Genomic DNA, 22,327 nt, shown 5'->3' on the forward strand with positions numbered 1-22,327 from the left:
ACTACTTTCCAGAAACAGGCATCTATGCCTATTCACATGTAATTTTGCATGCAATTTCAAGGGTTCAGGAACCCTGCAGTAAACAGCTCTCCAGTGTTGTTTTCCTCCTTGCAGGAAGATTGCGCTTCTTCACACCTTTGAACTCGGGCATCAGCCAATATAAAGTGAGCAGAAGTTCTGAGTGATACTTCTGGATTGAAGAATGAAGAGCAGTGCTCTCTTTTTGTTCTGTACAGAAGCCAGCAATGTTCCTGATGGTGGCTTCTCCATCAGGTCCAGGAATGAATGGTGCAGGAGTAAAGTCCCCAGCCAAACTTGGATTATCATGTGGCCCAAGTAAGAAATAAGCTTTTGCTGCTTGAAGCCACTGAGATTTGTGGAATCATTTTCTTACCACAGCATAAATTACCCTTTCCTAACTGCTACAACCCTGAATCCATCCACGGACTCTGAAGTTGTCTGTGGGCCCCAGGTTATCAATCCCAAGTCTAAATAATATCTCAAGTCTTTCTCTTTCTGAAAGTCTATGAATCTGTGAGATAAACTTAAAAATGCAATTTCAGATTCTTGAATCATCTGAACTCCTGCCCCAGTTCTAGGGAATGTCCGTTTGATGAGATGGAGTATCTCATTTTGGAGTCAAGTTATCAAATCCGTGATTGTGTGGGTGATTCATCTGAAAGGCCCACCAGACCCAGCTTTGAAAGGCAGGGAGGGGTTGCCCCAGGTCTCCCGGGCTCTGCCTGCAGTAGGGAAGTGAGGGGTTGCTCCACCCGGGGATGCTCCCTGACTGCAGTCTCATGAGCGAAAGAAGGAAAGAGAAATCTGAAAGCTTCAAATGACAAAAGAAGTCAAATCAAGAGGCAGGATGTCTGCACTTTGTTTCTATTTATGGGACACAAAGTTTAAACAGAGCTCTCCATTCAGAATTCATCTGGCTATTAAAATTGCCTTCCAAGTTATTATCTGCAAGGAAACGGACAGCATTCAAATCTTTCCCTGCAGTGAGTTTGTATTTAGAGATGTTTCACATGTGTTTAATTCACTGATCAATTTTACGTTGTCAAAACAGAGAATGCTCTGTCAAAAACAGGATGAAGCTCATTAGTGAGACACAGGAGATAGTACAATGGAGGGGAGAATAAACAGACTACCCAGATATAAGGAAACAAGAGCCTATTCAGGAAGCAAAGGGAAATAGCAGAAAATGATACGGTAGTCATAGTAGACCAAAAGCTAGTGGGACAGCTATATGGTACTGCTACTTAGTAAGTGATACTGAAGAGGAAAAAAAGGAGGAGTTTAGGGGATAAAAGTTTTTAGCCTGGAGAAGAGAGTAGGGACTTTTTTGTGTATAAGAAATACCCTAATATAGTTGTAAGAGTGCCGGTCTGAGTGGGAGTTGGGAAATCCAGGGTCTACACCTGAATCTGCTCTGGCTTTCTGCTCTGAGCCTCAGTTTGCTTGCCCATAAAACAAACAGTTTGAATTAAGATGATTGGTAAGATCTTAGCCAGCTCTAGAATCTAGATAGGTCTAGGAAAATATTGTTCAGTGACTCTCCATTTTCACAATCTAGGAAGTTCTAATATATGAAAAAGCCACTCGACTAAGATAAGATTGAATAAGCATTTACTTGAATAAACTTCCAGAGGAATTTATGACATTTTGGAAACTGCATCCTTGGAGATCTGTGAAGTTCAGATAGAGTCCATCTCTCTGAGGGTTAAGAGATAGGCCAGGAGACATGTTTGAGGTTTCTTCTAGCCACCAAACAATGTAAAAATATTTTATTGTTATCTTTTAAAGGAGACTTTTCCAATGACCAGCCTCTAACAGGAGGGAACAAAATCCAAATCCAAAATTGTTGATTTATTGTCCCTATAACAAAAGGGAGATGGTACTGTCAACCTAAATAAAGAGGTAAACTGAGGCAAGCTTGAATTACCAGAAATTGAGTTTATTCAGGACTGGCAAAGGAATAGAAGTTCAGGAAATACACGCTATAGCAAGCTACAGGCGAGTCTCTTGAGGGCTGGGGGAGGCTATGTTTATGGTCAAGGAGGGCAAAGAGGGGACAGTCCCCTCAGAGTCCAAGCAGAAAGTCCATTGGGTTGAGGATGGGGAGAGATTCTTGGTGGACGTTCATTGGTCAGGCAATAAGTCTTGGTTTTCTGTAAATCAGACATTTACAGGAAATCAGTCTCTAAGTTCTTAACTTCCCTTCTTCTGAGGGCTCGTGCATTAGATTCTCCATTTCATATCCTCTGGTTCCATTTTAGATTGAAATTCTTTCACAGTACACAGAGAAATCCAGCAAAACAAGACTCTAAGTTGGAGCGGTCTGTGTTTTCACTTTGCAGGGCATGGTCATGTCTGACTCACAGGAACCCGGTGAAGGGCAGGGCTGCTATCTGCGGTCCTCCTGCCTCATAGCTGAGCCTGGGTGTTCAGAGGCTGGCTGGTGAACGAGTCACCTCAGCCAGCCTGTAGTGCGGCTAGCACCAGCAGCAACCTAAGAGCAGCCGAGCTTTGATTTTTTTTCCCCAGGTAAGATTCTTCTTTCCTCTCCTGGAAGATGCTGCAGGCCCTATTGTACATACTGGACAGGAATGTCTCCAATCAGGAGTGGCTTCTAGGTATCCTACACTGCAGTAATTACTTTTAAAAGAAAGTAGCAGGAGAGGAAAATCTCGTTACTTCCCTATTTCAACGAACTGTCAGGCATGAGCCTCCATCAGGAGAAAAATGTACAGCCAAGGGTGGAGTTGGGTTGATAGGAGTTGTCCTTTGAAATGCCTCTGCAGGGTTAACTCTAAACTGAGAGAAAAAAGAGCCCCTTTAAACCCTCAAGGTCCTATTTTTGGAAATGGCTCCCTTATGGCCTTCAGCCAAATTGGGATATGTGCCTTTCTGGTGGCCCCTCCTCTCTGGAGCCTCCACTCATCCTCCTTTGGTTCAGCATCTCTCCAGGTGGACTTCCCTTCCTGGAAACTCACAAGGCATACCTGGTATTTCCTAATGGTTTTGAAAATGGCAATACTTTTTAAATTAAAAAATATGTTAATGATTGCCATTTGATGGTAGTTTATGGTCTGGGGCCTGATAAATGAGTAGTCAGCAAAGCAAATTAACTGATTTCCTCCATTCTAGATGGCACGTGGTTTTCCCATTTGAACATTTCTGCAGTCAGGATGTGTCTTATAATAATTAATGTGTAGATATGATGTGATAGAATTCTCCCTGCTCCCAAGGAGAGGTCATTGACTTGATGGGTGGCTTACAACTGAAAGAGTATGAGAGAGAGAAAATATGAAAGTGGAGTCCAAGTGATAATTAAAAAGTCTATATATGACACATGGCAGAAAATACAGGCTTAAGATTTTTTTTTTTTCTACATTATACTTTCACAGAATTTAAAATTCGAAAGGTACAAAAGAAATATATAGCGAAAGTCTCCCTCTAGCTTCTGTCCCCTAACTGCCTAGCTCTCCCACCTGGAAGCTGTGTTACCATTTTCTTGTATATTTTTCCAGAGATAGTTTAATTTTATGTCAGCAAGGATATATGTAATTGTATCCTTATTTATTCAATTGATAGAATACTATGCACACTTTTCTATACTTTTCTTTCTATGCAACAATATACCTTGGAGATTATTCTATTGCAGTGCAATAGAATCCTCTCTCTGTTTTATAGTTGGGTAATATGCCATTGTATAAATGTACCATGACTTATTTAACCTGTTTCCTAAAATGAACATCAAGGTTGTTTCTAATCTTTTGCTATTACAAACACTACTGTAGAGAATGACATTGTGTTCTTGTCATTCTGTGCAGGTGTGAGTAGGATAAATTTCAGAAGTGAAATCACTATGTCAAAGGGTATGTACATTTGTATATTTGATAGATATTGCCTATTCGTCCTCCACAGAAACTGTACCATTTTGTATTCCTGTTAACTATTAATATATGAGAATGTCTATTTCTCCACATCTTGTCAACACAGTATGTTAGCAAACATTTCTATCTTTGCCACTCTATTAGGTAAAAAATGGAATCGCAATGTAATTTTAAAAAATTTTAATTGAACTGTAATATATTCTTAAAAGTACGTGTCATCAGTGTACAGGTTAATAATCTTCACAAATTAAATCCATTCTATAACGAACTCTCAGTTCAAGAAACAGCACATAACCTACAGCCCAGAAGCCCCCTTTGCACGTCTTTCCAATTTGTGTGGTTTTTTCTTTTCTCTTATTATGAGTGAAAGTAACCATCTTTTTAAAACCATGTCTTTTCATTTTGAAATAATTTTAAATTGGCTTAACAGAAATTAAGCATGATTTCATGTGTTTGAGTTATTAACATTTCTGTTTCTCTAAACTGTATATTCATATCTTTCACCTACTTTTTAAAGATTTTATTTTATTTTTCCTTTTTCTCCCCAAAGCCCCCCGGTACATAGTTGTATATTCTTCATTGTGGGTCCTTCTAGTTGTGGCATGTGGGACGCTGCTCAGTGTGGTTTGATGAGCAGTGCCATGTCCGCGCCCAGGATTCGAACCAACAAAACACTGGGCCGCCTGCAGCGGAGCACGCGAACTTAACCACTCGGCCACGGGGCCAGCCCTTCGCCCACTTTTTAGAGTAAGCTGTTGGTGTTTTTCTCCTTGATTTGTAGAACTGATACGGAAATTTCAGTCCACAGTAGAGAAGATATGAACATTATCCTGGAATTTATCAGCTGCGATTGACTCCTGAGAGTGGGTATTCAGCATTTGAAACTCTAGAAACTGGGTAATGAATAAAGCAGCTCAACAGCTGGTGTGGTCAGCCCAGGGCATCTTCTCCTGTGGACCAGGGCCTGGGTAACCCATTGCCTCCTTTTCTTATTTAACTTGCATGCTTGGTTGTCCCCACCCCAAAAAAGCCTGGAACAAGTGTGTTCTTCTGTCACGAGGGTGATTTATCCTCAAGCATTAAACAAATGTTCTTCAGGTCACCAGTTGAAAACTCAACCTGGTCAAGGCAAAGGCCTGTTAAAACAGGAATATTTGAGACGAGCCTCAGGTAACATTTGGAAAGAAGCCTCCTCCAGGGGAGAGCTGCTTGCTCACGAATGATCAGCTGAGCGGCCTCTTCCTAGAACCCTCCACCCGCTCAGCTCAGCCACTACATCGAATACCAGCATCACTCTTTGATGGGAGGCACTGGTTCAGAAAGAGCCTCCTGGGGAGTGTGCACACAGGAGGGGAGTTTCCCTTAAAAACAAAAGCAAGTAGGAGTTTTCCAGTGGGTTTTTTTTTCTCTTCTCTCCCTCTGACTGGACAGTAATCTCACACCACATGCCTTCCAGCAAACACTCATCACCCGATAAATCATGTGACCCCTTCTGTTTACTTAGAGGTGCTTGCCCAGCTGAGGCCTCTAATCCAGTCCCTGGTCTGAGACCGACTTCAGAGTGGTTTTCACTGGAAAAGGGAACTTCTAACGACTAGATAAGGCAACCTATTCATCTGCACAGAGGTACTCCCTGGGTCATTCCCTGGGATGCTGGGAGACGCAGTGAAACAGACAACAGAGTTTATGAAGCTGCCAGAAAGTGTGTTCTAGAGAACACTAGCCTTGTTTAGTTCCTACACAATGTGGAGTAACTATAGAAAGTCTCCTCTCTAAAGTAATATTGGGTTCCTTTTCAAGCCTTCCTTTAATGTTTTGGATTCTGGAATCAACAAAATGCAAATACAGACATTTTTGGTGAGTGCTCTGGCAAAACTTCTGACTGAGCCATTTTAAATCGGATTAAAAAAAAAAAAAGGCTACTTATAATGAGAAGAAGGTAGAGGCTGCTTTTGACAAGATGAAGTGCCTGGCTCCGAGTCCAGAGCAGTGTATCTCAGAGTGGACACATGAAATCCCCACGTCAGAATCTCCTGGGCTTAGCACAGAGAAAGTTCCCTGGACTATACCCCCGCCTGAGAATCAGAATTGCAGGAAGTTGGGCTCCAGAAAGATGCTAAAAACAAACAGAAGAGAAAATACCCCAACATAAACTCTTCAAGTGCATGTTACGATCATGACATGTGACATCTCTCTTCTAAAAACACCATTTTGAAGAACTAGAAATGACCTTTTTGGGTCATGGACAGTCAAGCTGTAACATGAAAACCTTGTGGAGGGGACAGAATCTTCACCTTGTGATCACCTTTGCAGGGCTTTTGTCTTCCTTAAGTCTACTCCCTGGCTAGTTTTTCAAGGTAAATAGGCACTGTTCAGTTAAAAAAAGAAATTCTTGGCCACTAAGAGAGTTCTTGGAGGACAGATGTCTTGTGCCAGGACAAGGGTGTGCTGAAAATGCATCAGTGTGACACATTTGTGGTGGTGCAGATGCCAAGGTCGAGCTGGCGCAGGAACTGCAGAGGGTGAACTGAGTCTTGCAGGGACTTATTAGACCAAACCATTATTTCAAATTTCCAGATGTCATTTTAAAGCCTTACCTGCCCATTGTCTCAGGACCCAGTCTCTCACCTCTGAGTGAATGCATTGGGAACAGAATCCAGTTATGAGTCAGAGCTGCCTATTACTAAAAACCTTGGGAATCTTGGAAGCAAGGTCACTGTAGCATTACTGCTACTCAGGAGCTTCCTACAGGTTCGCAGAGGCAGTCCCGGCCAGTGACAGGGCTGTGGCCGTGTATCGCCCCAGGGACACTGAACACTAGGCTTTGGGGAGGCAGTCTTCAGCAGAGTTCTCTCACCGCCAACGTTGCCCACTTTTGACACTGAAACAGTAAAGCTATCTTGGTACAGGGGACTGTGGAGGCTCAGACAGTATCACTGGTGACCAGGGTGGGTGGAAGACCAGAGGGTGCTCCCCAGTGTTCTGGACTTCAAGGACTGTATAGTGTAAGATGCTTTCAGCTAGTGAGTAATAGAATACCCAAATAAAGGAGTCTTGAAAAATGGAAATTTATTATCACACACATCAAGAAGTTTCAGGGTAGGTAAGCTCAACGACACAGTGATGTCAGGGAAGCAAGTGGCTTCTTCTCTTGCTTCTCCCTCATGGGAACAAGATGGCCGCTGCAGATCCAAGCATCTTGCCTCACATGGATGTGTTCAAAGTCAGGAAGGAATGCCTTTGTTTTGATTCAGGTGGAAACTGTTCCCCTGAAGATCCTAGAATCTGCTGTCACCTGCCCAACCACACTATAGGTAGGAAGGCAGGGTAGGTTTGCTGGAATAGGCTCAGACTAATCATGTTCCATTTCCCTGTGCTTGGGGAAGGGTTCACCTTCCCTGTGTATATTGCTGCCCTGCACTTGAATAAAATTAGGGTTCTATCAGCAAAAAACAGGAGTGCAGTGGCTGCTGAACAGGCCATGGAGGGTGGACAAGATCCTCGCCAAAGGGATGGTACATGCATTATCTTTGATAGGGAGCTCTTTCCTAATGGCCAAGAATAAATGTCCTGCCCTGGAGAAAAGGAGTTCACTTGATTTTAGAAAATAAAAAAGTTAACATTTTTCATCTGAGTGTCTTATTTTGTTTCATTTCCCAGAGCAAAATTCATGCTTTCCTGTCCTAAAGGTAGAAGTTTGTTCTACTTCTTAGAACTTGGGGGATTCGAGTAAACTTCAGCCTTGCCAGAAACATCCTTCCTCTGGAAAACTCCAGTAGGCCCTCCCTGCTCACCTTCCTCCATCTACCTCTCTGCTGCAAGAAGTGTATGTTTGGCTCCTGCACAAGAAAATGCACTGGCGTTTTTTTACCAGGGAGTGTCTAGTAATTTCTAAGTGAGTTTCTGAAACCTCCAAGCTAGACTTTTTTTTTTCCTTAAGCAAATAAAGCCTGAGAGGTGAAGCATCTTCAAAGAGTTGTGTGCACTCAGCAACTTTGGTGTGTTAGTTTGTCTTTCAATCTGCCTTACTCAGGGTACTTATCTCTTAGAAAGGGAGATTATTACCCCCAGACTGGGTTGGAAACCGCTTCGCTGACAGGTTTAAGAGTCTTAACAATTTATTTACAGCAGAAAAGGCAAAACTGTGCAAAATGGCAGACTTCATTCTCCCTGCAAGGGTCAGCTGGGTGGGGAGGGAAGTGGAATCAAAATGGGGAACCTCTCAACTGTGCTCAGAAAGGTTGGGCTTCCTGTGGGAGGGAGGTTGGGGTAGGGGTGAACATTGGCATTTCCTCCTGAGCAACCAGTTATCTCCTTGAATAGAGACAACTGCTAAACTGACAAGCCCTTCACCGGTAACCGTTGATCTGGCTTATGACTCAAGACTTAAAAGAACCCTAGAGTTGTCGCAATTACTCTTCCTGTTTCTCACACCCAGAAAGCTAGACCAATAATAGAATCACGCCGTTGAGTTTCTCCTGACCTTGCTTTTGGTACCCAGTTGAAGAGTCTTTTCCTTGGACGTGGCAGAATCTGAACTATGACTAATACATACAGATTTGCAAGAAGAGGACAAGAGAGTGTGTTTATGTTTCTCTCTCCCTAGCAGCTCCTCCTAGTCTAATATAGGGAAGATACTAGGAGCTCCATAAATGTTTGTCATATGATTGAATGAATAAATGGACAAATACATTTTCTGTCTCGTTTTAACAGTACTCTGGAGTATTGGGAGGTGAAAATACTTCCACATATAAATTTATTCCTCCTGTTTCTAATACTGGTAGCAATATTTCAAGCTAATTTATAACAAAGGAGCAAGTTAGAATGCTTAACACCTAACCCAGGATCCACTGAAATGGAAGGGAGCTATTTAGGTGGGACTTGTTTATGGTTTGAAGAGCTTTCAAGTACAACTAAAACAGTTGTCAGTAACTGAAGTCTTAATTGTTCCACTCTCGAAAGGGTTGGGGAGATTCAGGTCGAACCTGTCATCTCCAGCAAAGTTCAAGAAGCCAGGGTAGAATTCCATTGGCTTCTGGAATCTCCTTTTGGCCTGTCCCTTTTGATCTAGGTGAGAAACCCCTCCCACACCTAGCCTCTGGTAAATAGGCCTGCCGTGGTGGTCAGGCCCTTCCAAAAGGACACAGGGGCCATGTGACCTATTGTTAGGAGATTAGGATAGGAGCCAGGCAGGAATTTGAATCTTACTATGTGATCTTGAGCTGTGGACTCTGCTTTTCTAAATCTCAATTTCCTCATCTATAAAAGGGAGGCTGTGACAGACAGTTATGAGGATTAAATGGGATAACACGTTTAAAGTACTTAGCACAATGCTTGACACTTAATAAGCTCTTGTAGCTGTTTGTTATTATCATCATCACCATCATTATCATCATCACCAGTTCCCCATACCAGAACAAAGAGGTTTGGATAAAGAACATTTTGAACCTCTTTTCTGAGAGGGTGGGTCCTGAATCCATGAAAATGTATTTACTTGGTCATGGACTTCAATCCACTTCATGACCATAGATGTGGGCTGAGGTTAGGTCAGTCAAGGATAAACTCACCAGAAGGGGTGTGCAACCCAGCATGGCCACTCTTTGGCCTCAGCCACTCTGGTAAATGATGTTTTTCTTCCTCAACTTTGTTTTCAAAGGGGCCCATTAGGGAACATTTGATCCCAGTCACGCTGTTTACTACCAATTTCAACCCCCCACCACCAAAAAATAAAGTCAAAAGTAATAAAAGACACCATGTTTAAAGATGGCTTTTGATTGAAACTACCAGTCCAGTGTTAGGGAAGCAGCTGAGCAGGTGTAGAGACGTGGGAGCCTGACTGACATAGATTCAGACACCAGCTCAGCCACTTTCTGGTTGCGTGACCTGGCGCAAATCACTTGACCTTCTGGCGCCTATTTCCTCATTTGTAAAATGGAGATGATAATGCTTATTTAACAAGGTTTCTGTAAGAGTTAGAAGGAGTGTATATAAAGCATAATGAGTAAAGAGATTAGGCCTCCAATAAAAGTGGTATCTCGTTCCAGGATTCTTGTTGTTTTTCAGTCCTACCTGAGACTTAGGAGAAAGGCTCCCCAAAGCATATTTATAGCTAACACTCAACATGCTTATGGTGTGCCAGGCAATCCTCTATGCCTTTTGTACATATTAGCCAGTTTAGCTTTTCCCAGCGATCCTATGAGGCAGGTAGTACTATCAACCCACTTTACAGATGAGAGAAATGAGGCATAGAAAGGCTAAGTGTCTGGTTCAAGACCCCACAGCTGGTAAATGACAGCAGGTATTCATCTCGGTCAGTGTGATGCCAGAGTTCCTGCTCTTGACCACTGTACCAGGGTGCCTCTTTTGGATGACCCACCCAGTGAGGAGGGAGAGGAAAAGCCCACCACCCTCCTCTCCAGATGGTTTGCTGAATGGTCTAGCGGCATAAACATTGCCCCAGGATGCTTAAATGAGGTCAGAGGAAGAGCCATGCCCTCCATAGGGATTTCTCATTGGTCCTACTGGGACAAAGTCAAGCAAAAATGGATACTGTACCAATAACAATTTTAAAATTCCTTTTGAAAGGAAGAATCCACTGCAGAAGTCCAGAGTTCTGAGATAAGAGGCCCCCTCCCCCAGCCCCCATCTCATTTTGGGGAGGCTGTATAGCTTAGTGGAAAGCCTCCTAACCTTAGAGTCAAACAAACTCTATGCATATATGATCACTTTTGGTTGTGTGACCTCTCTGAGTCTTAGTTTACTCATCTGTGAAAGGAGATTAATAAAACTTACATCAGAACACAGAATTGCTGCAGAACTTGCATTGTTCTGGGAATTAAATGAGGTGATGCATAGAAAGCTCCCTACACGGTACCAGGACTCTACTATGGGTTCTCAGTGAAGGAGCATCATACTCTACACCTTCAGCCATCTTACACGACTTCTAGAACAGTTATTATCTTAAGAAACAATTGAGAATTTTGGACCGTTTTTCTCTGACATTAGTGACCCATTGGATTGAAGACCAGACACTTTGCTCTATTATTCCTGCCTTGAACTTTGTCCCTAGACGTTCTGACTTCTGCCACCTGTGATATCTGCTGTTGGCCAGAACTCTGCCAGGCAAGCCTGGCAACAACCAACTCCTCGAACAGTGCTCTCCTGCCTTCAGGGGCAGCTTGGAGAGGAAGATGGCAGGGAAAAACTTTGGATATGGAGCTAGAAGAATGGCCAGGGCTTAAGTTCTGCATCCACAATGAGCTAGGAATGTGACCATCTCTTTGCCATTTGGAGCTCAAGTCCCTCATCTCTAGAATGGAGAGGGGAAAGTATTCGAGTAGATATCACTGAGTATTTGAGTAGATATCCAGCATTCCTCTTTTTCCAGCTAGGTACCCAGCATCCTGAATTCACTGACTGGGGAACTTCATGTCTTCATGGCACAGCATTGATGGAGGAGGAAGAGAAAAGCAAAGTGGCACTCCAAGATGAGTCTCCCAGGCCTCTGTGGACTCACTAGTAAAACAAAATCATGAATCAGTCTCCCTTAGGCACTCCTCAAGAAAAATAGCAAATCTCCTCTGGACTTCCTGCAGCAGCAAATTTAATTTCAGAGCTCCAGCTTTTTGTATACTGTCTCGATGTCCTTTCACCGAGAACTCATTGCACAAACAATAGCAAAGGCAAACGAAAGACAAGCTATTGTCTTGTATTTATATCCCTAATGTAGGAAACAGCATGAAAATATTGTTGAGGAAACTCAGTCTCTGCTCCAGGGTATGTATATAGTTTTGGTGCCAAAGGCAGCAAGGCCAGATGTTGGAGGACATGATCCCCCTGAAAGAACAAAGGAGAAACATGTTGGAATTCCACAAGGGAGGGGAAGAGCCTGGAGCAATCACTCAGGTGCCCTCACAGCAAACTCTTGTAGAGGCCATAGCAAGCAGCATTCTCTTTGAGTGCCCATGCAGATACCAATGCCTGGCAGCTGTGGGGTCTTGGACACGATTGTAATCTCTCTGTTCCTCAGATTCTTCATCTGTGAAATGGGGATGATAATAGTATCTAGCTCACAGGGCTACAGTGGGAATTAATAATTTAATACATGTAAATTATGTAGGACTGTGGCTGGGATGTGCTAAATACCGTTAGCTAATATTCTTATTATATACATTTAGGCCTAGAGAGAAGGTCTTCTTATGATCCCAGAGCTGTAATTATAGATATCTACTGACATTTTAGAGATACTGTGTGGTACAGTTGAACTGCTGTTGCTTCTGCTCTTGGACAAGCATGGATGATCCTGCTTCCATCACTTACCAGCCCTGACTCTGGGCAAGGCTGCAGAAACACTGAGGTCACAGTGGGTCAAGGTTTAGGATTGCCGAGGAATATGGTCCTGTTCAAGGTAATCTGTAGATACTATATTACCCTGACTTGTAGGGCCCCTTTTAAGCCTCTTTCCTTCATCATCATCCTAAGTTATCATCATCATCACTTTGATCAACTAGATAGATGCAAAGTGATTTGTCATTGTCATCTCCTAACTCTTCCCCATTCAGTCTGCCTTCCTCAAAGAATGACCATTAGGGTAGGAAAACCTGAATAAACTGATCCTTCAAAGGTGTAGGAGGATTTTTTATAAATTAAGGTGAAATTCACTTAACATAAAATAACTATTTTAAAGCGATCAATTTGGTGGCATTTAGTACATTAATATGTTGTACAACCATCACCTCTATCTAGTTCCAAAACATTTTCTTCACCCCCAAAGGAGACCCTGTACCCATTAAACAGTCACTGACCACTCCTCCCTCCCTCACAGGCCCTGGTGACCACTAGTCTTCTTTCTGTCTCCATGGATTTACCTATTCTGGATATTTCCTACAAATGGAACCATACAATATGTGGTCTTTTGTGTATGTATCCTTTCACTTAGCATAATATTTTGGAGGTTTATCCATGTTATAGCATGTATTTCATTCCTTTTTATGGCTGAATAAAATTCCTTTGTATGTATAAACCACATTTTATTTATCCATTCTTCCATTGAGGGACATTTGGGTTTTTTTCCACCTTTTGCCTACTATGAATAGTGCTGCTATGAACACTGGTGTACAAGTATTTGTTTGAATACCTGTTTTAAATTATTTGGGGTATATACCTAGGAGTCAAATTGCTGGGTCATAGGGCAATTCCACATGTAACTTTTTCAGGAACTACCAAACTGTTTTCCATAGCTGCTGTACCACTTTCCATTCATTAGGAGGAATTTGATGGTGAAAAATAGTCCTGGTGGTTGGAATTTTCTTTTTCTGATCCAGATTGGTCAGTGGGATGGAGGGACTGCCCACTGGGTTAGAAGAACAGTAGGCTGGGGCCTGGATTTCTCTGCTGCCTCTTTAATCCATTGTTGTAGGAAAACACTAACTCTGCCCTTTGCAAAGCTCATTCTACTAGACTAGTGGAGATCTGGGAGGGGAAAAAAATGGGAGGAGTGTATAGAAGACTCTGAACATGACCGAGTCTAAACAAGAGGCATTTTATAGATTATGTGTGGATGGTTTTGAAACCTAATCACTTTCTTAAGGAAGAACCGCGGTATTCCTGTGCATTTATTCATGACAGTAACTGACCACAATCTTGAGGTCTTCTAGGTATTTTCTGTCTGATGTTTTATTATAAGCAATTTGTAGGGCAGCATGTGTCAGAATCCCCTTTTAGGGACAGGAGCACATCAGGCCTTCCAGAAGCACCTGCCAGAGAGGCCACTGTGTGGCACAAGGAAGTTACTGGAGGAGCCAGAAGAGTAGGACTTGAAGGAGAGTATGGAGGGTCAGGGCCAGGGAAGTTCCACGTCTGCCGTTAGAGCTGAGGGGTGGTGGTAGATTGGGAGTAGGAGACAGCAAGTCATCAGGAGTCAGGGGCCAGGTCTGCAATCCAATAAAGCAGAGACAAAGGGTTCCTGATATGTGGATGGGTTGGGATGCCCTGAGTTCGAAATTCTTCTTAGAGATTGTCCCATTGGCTGTGGGGACAGCCAGAGTGGAAGACAGTCTGGGCAGGCAAAGAACAGCCTTTCTTAATAGGTTCCCGTTAACTAAAGAAGTGTTCAGGGAATAATTTAACTTTACCCAGATGTCTTTGCAAAGATCTGGATATCAAGAATAGATTGTAAAACTTGTGACCTGGAAAATGCGGTCTCCTTCCTCTGAAAATAGTCACCACAGTTCATACTCTTTTCTATATGTCCAAAACTATAATAAGAATAACTGTATCTCCAACAGGGTTTGCAGTTTATTCCTAAGAAGGAGCTACGTTTTATTTTCCTGAAGCGCTGTAGCAAACAATGCCCCATAGTGGGTAGATGGATATAAAAACCCCAAGAAGTTCATTTCAGGCCAAAGGTGACTACTGCTTGCTGCGGTCACATCTTTCTCTGCTGGGAACTCCAAACCTCCAAGATGTGGGAAATCTTGTGGGGGTTTGGAAGGGTCCCAGGACCTGACTGGGGATCTTCAGGCTGACTGGAGGCCAGTTCCCGGTAGGTCATGAAAGCCTTACTTAGTAGGGCTAATGAACTTTGGTCTTCAAACCGACACACAGCATCAGGGGTCTTTCCAGCAACTTCTTTGTTCCTCTAGGTCAACAGACAACTCTGTCGCTTGGAATAGAGTAATGTTTATAGAAGAGTCAACTCAGAGACCTTGTGCCCTTAGGCATGGAATACCTCATCCAGCTCTCCAAAGCACTTCTCTGCAGGCGCTAAATTAGAGGAAATTCCTTCCGGAGCTCCAGCCCAGAGGCCTGGCTATGCTGTTAATGGCAGTATATTGAGTAAGAGAAGTTTGGGAGATGGGAATTTTGGGGTCCAGGATCCTGACAGGAAGGAAGAGATATGGGCTCCTTGGAGTCCTCTGGAGTCGGGGTCAGTGAACTGACCACAGGTAGTGCCTCTTGCCTTAGGGCATACAAGCAGCTAGAGATTTGACCCCCTCAAATCCCCTTGTGGCAGTTGTGTACAACTCGGAAAGCAGATCAAGAACATCCTGACGCCCCACCTGTGGCCTGGATGCCTGGAGACCACTCTCCCGGCCTGCATGCAGAGAGCCTGAGTTCACAGAGCTAGCTCCCTTCCCCATTCCACGCCTGTGGAATGCCTTTTCTAGACTTTTTCCTCCGTAGGCAGCTCATTCCGAGGCGCTCTCAGGACTCCAATCCAAGTTGTTTGGGGAGTGAAAGAGTGAAAGCACACATCTGAGAGCAGCAGGGACCAGCTGCTGGGGCAGCTCTCCCGAAAACAGCTTCCTGGGGAGCGCCTGGAGCATCTCAGAATCCACTATCTGACCTCCTGCCGATTTTGCTAATTGTCTTTTTTAAAATGATAACATCAAAATAAGATGTTTTCACTTGAAAGAAAGGTAGAGAGAGGAAATTAACGATGAAGATTCTCCGTTGCCAGGGAAGTTAGGGGGGAAATTTTAGGAACTCCCAAAAGGTTTTTATTGTATCTACCGGGCCACCCTGCCAAGGGCAGGATAAGTCTTTGCGCCTGGTGCACGATTCAAAGCCCTGTGTGCTTAATAGGGTGACACAAACGTCTATGTTTCTTTTTGCTTTGGACCAAAAGCCGTAGGAAGGGGCCACCCCAGGGGACACTCAGTAAGGGTCTTGCCAATCGGTTCCCCCCACCGAACTGGTTCCCAGCCCGGGGCCAAGCCAGCCCGGCCGGAAGGGCCCGCGGTTGCAGCCGAACTGCTAAGGGCCTGGGGGTCGGGAGTGGGAGGGGGCGTGGAGGCCCTTCCCGCCCGCCCGGCTTGGAGAGATCCCGAGCCCGAGCTTTGCTAGCCTGGGCCCTGCCTGAATCACGCCGTGTGATGCTCTTGCCAAAGAAAACTTTGGGCTGGGACGGGGGGGGGCCGGGGGTTGGAGCGAGGGTGTCGGCGACTCCCTGCCTCCTCCCCTCCCCGCCGCTCTCCCGCCCGCCCTCCTCCCACCTCTTGCCCTCCTCGGCCGGGGAACCGCGCTCGGCCGAGGTCAGCTGGCTGCCTTTGTGGCTGCTTCCCAGGAAGGAAGAAGCGTTGTCTGCAGATCAGTTTATCAGCTGGCTTTCCTGTGCCGGAGCGCCGCCGTTTTCCGGGGACGGCTGCCACCCCCGTGATTCCCAGCCGGGGCTGCCGGCGGTGCGTGAGAGCCGGATAAATAGGCCATTGTGAGGCCGCTCAGAGTCCAGGTTTCTTATCGAATTATCCACCAACGAGAAAAAAGATTCCGCCCCTGCTGCCGGTCATCTCAGCTTCTCTTTTCCCTCTGTGCAATTACAGCTATTTCAGTGTTTAGGTTTTTTTTTTCCTTTTCTTCAGTTTTGAAGCGAATATTCGGAAATTAATTTACTTATGTAGCGTACCCTGTGAGGCAGGGACTTCGGGGGCGTGTCTTCTAACAGTGTTTTCCCCGGGGGCTGGGTTTGCAACCTTGCATTTATTTAGCCTCTGGTTTCGGTGAGTGATGTTTCCACTTGCCCACTCCCCACGCAGGCACGTCATTCCACACCGAGGGCAAGTACTAGGGAGGCAATTCCCTAGGGCTTGAGATCCAGCAGGTTGTGTGTGTGTGTTTTTTTTAAAGATAGCCTTGACCTGATTTATGAACACTGAAGACTTGAAGGAGTATAACACTAGTAGAAACTGGTCCTTTGATGGAAGCCATGAGGAAGTGTGGTGGTTCTGAGAAGAGCCGATGCTGAGTTGTCGTTGGGAGCTGTTTTTCGTTTTTCTGCTCCGGCAGCTGGCCAGACTGTGGAGGGGTTGCAGATTCCTGGTGCTCCACTTAGTGGATAGTCATTGTCAGGCAGGGCTGATTTTAGGGCCTGTGACCTGTGCAGTTGTTCAGGGTCCCTTGCTCAGAAGAGGATGTATGCTTGCTTTAATGTTCTGCCGTCACCATCTTGAAGTGCTTAATAATTTTTGAAAAAGGCTCTGCATTTTCATTTTGCACTGGGACTGGCAAGTTTCATAGCCAGTCCCGTTAGTAGGAGCTCAAGTTCATTTGAGTAAGCTTGAATAACGGTTTGAATAAGTTCTCATTTGAGATAAATTCCTGAAAGTGATTCTCTTAGTTTCCAAAATATTCACTGCAACTGTTGTGATGATTTAGAGAACATTCTACAAACTAAACTGGGTCCCCTGGTGTCGTGGCACCTGCAGTAACCTGCCCCTGCCCACTGCCAGAACAAGAAAATGCATCCAGGCCAGACGGGCTTCATTCTGCTTGCTCACAGCTCTTCCTTTTTGAAAGCTTAGAACGTGCACTCCTCAAAGACCTAGTGATTTCCATAGTGAGATGCTCATTTGTGCAGTTACCGCTTCTCCTTCCTTTTGTTCTCTCTGAAATGCCTGGTTTCCACATCTGGAGAGCAGAGCAGGATTGAAAATGGACTCATCCTATCAAAAATCTCCCAAGGATTTGGAGACTATGTTTAACACTTTCAGCACTGAAACGACTCTCAGGATATGACTCTGAATCTGGGACTTGGCGTTCCTGAGAGACAAAGGGTGGAAAGTATAGAAAACCCATAATAAATAAGCAAAATACTATTTTTCTAGAAACAGTTTGTGCAAGAAACAATTTTTTTGGTTTAATGAGACAAGTATTCCCTTCAAGGGAGTGTTCATTCACTTGTTTACTCCTTCACTCATTAGTTTATGGCTTTACTTTTCATTCATTCAACAAAGATTCTGCAGGACAGGTTCCAGAGGAGATGTTATGCTACCACATAAAAGAGGGGTTCAGAATAGTGGGGATAGAAGCAAGTAAACAAAGGATACAGTGACATGTTATAGGTGCTCAGAGAGTAAGAAGGCTACTTTAAGGGCACGACGGGATTAATAGAATCAACTCCATTTGCTCATCATTCATGAGTTCCCTGGGTATGATTTTCTCTTCATGAACTTTAGTATTATTATTGTTAATAGATAACATTCATAAAGTAATTGACCTGTTCAGACACCATGCTAAGCATTATACAAGCATTTTCTCAGTTGTCTTGAAATATGATGAATCAGGTCTATTTAGAAACCCTGTTGGATGGAAAAAACTGAGGCTGAGACATGAAGTAAAGTGCTCAAGGCCACACAGTTCCTAAGTAGAGTCAGAATTTGATCCAGCTATTCTCGTCTAAAGTGTTTCTTCTCGAGGAAGGCTGCACTGCCTCCAGCAACACAGCTGTAGCGCCATGTGTAATCATGGTTTGTACAAAGTACCAGAAAAATGTCGTATACTATTTCACGTGATCACTGTCTTTTTCATGAAATGCACTAGGACTAGCACCTCCAAAAGCCAGTGGTTTTTTCTCCCCTTTCCTGTAAGATCATGCTTTTTGGCTTCAACAATTTATGGCTGCCAGCACTACTAATGGCTCCCATGAGATGAGAGTAAGTTCCTGAAATGTGGGCTAGATGCAGATTGGTTTGCCATGGCTTCCTAGAGGAGGAGATTTTGTGGGCATTCGAATGCCTCCGGGTAACCGGTGAATTCTACCCCCTGGAAGATAGCGTATCTCCATGTCTACTCCTTAGTGATCAGTTGTAGACTTTCGTGTCAGAAGTGCAAGAAGCCAGCCTTTTGAGACTCATTCCCAGAAACCCCTTTGGGCTGGTTGGCACCAGTGGCTCCTTGTTTTTAAAAAGACCACTTTGGTTTGAGATTTTGGAGAATCTTCCTGAGTCTTAGACCCAATACTGCAGTAAGGAGAGGAAGGCCAGGGGGTGCGGTTTAGCGCTAGAATGGGGGTGGGAACAGGACAATGCCCAGTGACCAGGGTGAGGTCACAGAGCATCAGAATGAGTGCAAGAAATAGAATTCAGGTCTAGCACTTTCCCCTCTGCGGGGAACTGCCTCCTTGAAACCTGAAACAGGGTTAGCTTGGGGCAAAGCAAAATTGGCATTTTCTGAAGGGAGATTTTTTTTTCTTCCTGCTTTTCTCGCCTGGAATCTAGAGACAGACTCCTTGGCTGGGTGCTAAATGTTTTCACTGGGGAGAGGCCCTGTGTGGCTAAATTCAGTTCCTCCCACCCTGAGATAGTTCCTTGCTCTGACCTTCACCTGAATTTAACAAAGCTGTGAAATGGAAGGCAAGACTAGAAAAGACCAGCAAAGAGAGAAAGAAAAGAGTCATTCATTGCCACATTGCGAGGAGCTCAGTGTCTGATTACCAGGCGTTTGGTTGCTGCTTGGGCCCCAGCACTGGAAGGAGCAATCTTGGTTGGACTTTTTAAAAAGAATATTATTATTGTTTGAGTCAAAAACAAAACATTCATTCCAGTGAAATCTAATAATGTTTTTCATGCTACAGGGCTGGTGAATATTAACCTGCAGTTGTTAAGTGGAAAATGTCAGATTTGGAGAGATGAGAAACAAGGTAAATTGTATAAACAAAATCCCTAAGTATACAACATTTTTAGAAACAATATGGCAGCTTTCTACTACCTCTCTTGGAAGGGGTAGGTCACCAAAGAAACTATGTAGATGGGTGTCTTTGTTCTTTTATTCGTTCATTGTCTGCCAGTGAACAGCTGTGGTACTCCGTGCTTTGGTCAAATAAGACACAAGCTCCTCTGTCCTGAGAGGGCTTATGATGTCCAGGGAAGATCAAAAAGGAAGTGGACATAAACTTGAGACTCAGACATGTCAGGGCCTGCAGGAGGGCTGGGGGCATAGGCAACGCTCCCTGAGCTGCTTTGCTTTGGGAGAAAAGAGCTGGCAACTGTAATGTTGGTGCTCAGCTCTTGGGAGCTGGGGGTGAGGGAGAGTGAAGGAGGGCAAGCCAGTGACCGTTCTCCAGACTTGCCCCATAGGTGAGGATGCGTCCTTTTGGGAGAGGGCTCTCCAGCTTCCAGGAAATATGGAAGGGAGCCGTTCTCTGCAGTTCTGCTTGAATCATGGTGAGGCTTTGATCCATAGGGAGAGCCGCTCTTGCAACATGAGGGGCCGGAGGTTGGGGAGCATTTCCTAGATGGTGGCCTCCAGGGCATGGATCTCAGCATGGTAGGTGGGGCCAGGTACCAGCCGTGGAGGCAGTGATGCGAGGCTCCAGAAGAGCCCACTTGAAGGAGGTCTAGAGCTGGAGAGTAGGGAGCCCATGCGAGACGCTGTTTCCTCACTTCTCACTGGGTGAGACTTTAAGGTGAGCTGAAACAGAGGGTAAAGAGCCGGTAAATTCCAGTTACTGCAGTGAGGGTAATCCCAGTGTACCCACAGGCTGGTGAGGCCCAGCAAAGGATTATATACAGAAGACTCTAACTCAAGGCGATGTGAGAGAAACCCTGTGGGCTTTGCAGGGACTAGATGATTTAAGGTCCCTTCCAATTCAAAGAGTTTATTTTATGAAACAAGAACTGTGGAAAATCAGGAAAGAATTCATTCAAGTGATTTATCAGGCATCGGTTCGATTATGTACCTCTCCACACCCTCTCTGGTTTATGCACATCCTCCCAGCCTCGGCCGACTCTCTTTCCAGAGTCACATATTTTACCACAATTAAAAAACAAACAGGAGCTGGCCCGGTGGCGCAGCAGTTAAGTGTGCACGTTCCATTTCAGTGGCCCGGGGTTCGCCGGTTCGGATCCCGGGTATGGACATGGCACCACTTGGTAAGCCATGCTGTGGTAGGCGTCCCATGTATAAAGTAGAGGAAGATGGGCACAGATGTTAGCTCAGGGCCAATCTTCCTCAGCAAAAAGAGGAGGATTGGCAGCAGATGTTGGCTCAGGGCTAATCTTCCTCAACAAATAAATAAATAAATAAAATAAAAATAAAAAAACACGATGATAAGAAAACAAACAATAAGTAATATTCCTCAATAATGATCAGTATACTGAAAATTGATCTTAAACCAAAATAACATTACTGTCGCAGAACTCTAATGTTTACAATGTTTCTTTAGCAGGGAATTGTGAACACAGATTTCATCAGTTTCCTTGAATGTCAATTTACTACTCTGAGATTATGGAAAGAGTTCTTGAGATTGGTAGCACAACAATGTGAATGTACTTAACACTTACTGAACTGTACACTTATTGGTTAAGATGGTTAATTTTATATTATGTGTATTTTACCAAAATTAAAAAGAAAGGTAAAACAGAGCCTTCGAAGGCTAGGAAGTTTCACAACTATAGAGTCAGAGAGAGAAAAAGACACCTAAACATACTTTAGTACTCTGTGTTGTCACTATCTGCCTTTTAGGAAGCCAAGCATACTTCTCTGTCTCTGCCCTTTATTACATGGTAAAGCGCATTTACAGTTTCCATATTTTTCATGGAAGGTTAGAAAGGTGCTTTTTATCCTTTACCACTGTGGTGGAGGCTGCTGGTGCTCACTGACCTCCAAGGTCCCCTCTTCTTCTTGGGTTCCCTATTAATGGCACTTCTCAATCCCTGTGCATCTAGGTGGCCCATGAGACTGGTTCTCATCAGAGTGCATGTGCCTCACTTAAGAGCAGTGGCACCTTTTCCACAGGCTCTCTTTTCTCGTCTGCCGGCCAAATGGAGAGGATTCCACAGACTCAGAAGAAGGTGGAACTGTAAGAAGGAACGAGCCTAGATCCCTAAATGACTGTGTGGAACAGAGCTTTATTGCAATCTTGCATAAGACTGTGACAGAAATGAGAATAAACTTTTGTTGTGTTAAGCCACTGGAATTTGGGACTTGTTAAGTAGTTAGCCTACTCTGACTGACACAACCATAAAAGGTATTACAGAGACAGGATGTATATTGATGTACCTGTAAGCTAAGGAAAGGTCAGGTGGGCAAGGGAAGTGGAAATTACATGTTTAATGATCCCCAGGTGTAAGCGTTTCATGTTGCTCATTAATCATGTGGCAAATATGTTTAAGTAAACATAGACAGGCAATTCCTGTTCAACAAATATCTCAAGGGAAAGGGGTTTTGTTGAGGCTTGGACCAGAATGTCAATGCCTCCCCTTGGGCCCAGCACAGCATTTGCAGCAGAAATCAAAGATAAAGACTTCCCAGGGGAAGATGAAAATGCAGCTCACCAGGAGAGAGTCAGGAGCGCCCAGTATAAGAGTTCCTTTCAGAGTTCTTGTTCCCCCACATCTTGGAGATTTGGAACTTTCTCTAAAATGATGATCAGTGCTGGCAACAGACAAAGGAAATAAAGGTACCTTGACTCTTAGGAGTTCCCCAAGCAGTATCCACCTAGTCTTACTCTTGGTCCCATCCTAGCCTTGGTTCTAAGTTGTTGTCAAGAACAATATGTTGGAGACTGGATTCCTGCCTCTTGACCCAGCTCTGCAGCCCAGGACAAACTGTTTGTCTTGCCCCAACTTGGCAGGAAACCAAGAGCCCTTGCTCTTGGTCCTGGTTTTAGACCTTTAGTCAATGGTACTGTCAACCAGTTTGTCCTT

The 22,327-nt window shown here is 44.3% G+C and overlaps 2 long non-coding RNA genes across 3 annotated transcripts; both read left to right on the top strand.

Annotated features, from left to right (window-relative positions):
• The first annotated feature begins 2,363 nt into the window (after nt 1-2,363).
• Nucleotides 2,364-8,594, top strand: LOC103548206 (uncharacterized). Of its 2 annotated transcripts, none has more exons than XR_544189.2 (4): nt 2,364-2,550; nt 3,840-3,884; nt 4,684-4,765; nt 7,563-8,594. It is a non-coding gene; the product is annotated as an uncharacterized lncRNA (long non-coding RNA). The 2 variants fall into 2 exon arrangements; XR_544188.2 differs by having other exon boundaries at nt 2,433-2,550; nt 4,684-4,870.
• A 10,432-nt stretch (nt 8,595-19,026) lies between these two features.
• On the top strand, nt 19,027-21,587 carry LOC139077958 (uncharacterized). Its single transcript, XR_011530633.1, has 3 exons — nt 19,027-19,163; nt 19,255-19,320; nt 21,347-21,587. It is a non-coding gene; the product is annotated as an uncharacterized lncRNA (long non-coding RNA).
• The last annotated feature ends 740 nt before the right edge of the window (nt 21,588-22,327 follow it).

This window comes from Equus przewalskii, chromosome 20 (assembly GCF_037783145.1).
Source record: "Equus przewalskii isolate Varuska chromosome 20, EquPr2, whole genome shotgun sequence".
Taxonomy (NCBI): Eukaryota; Metazoa; Chordata; class Mammalia; order Perissodactyla; family Equidae; genus Equus; species Equus przewalskii.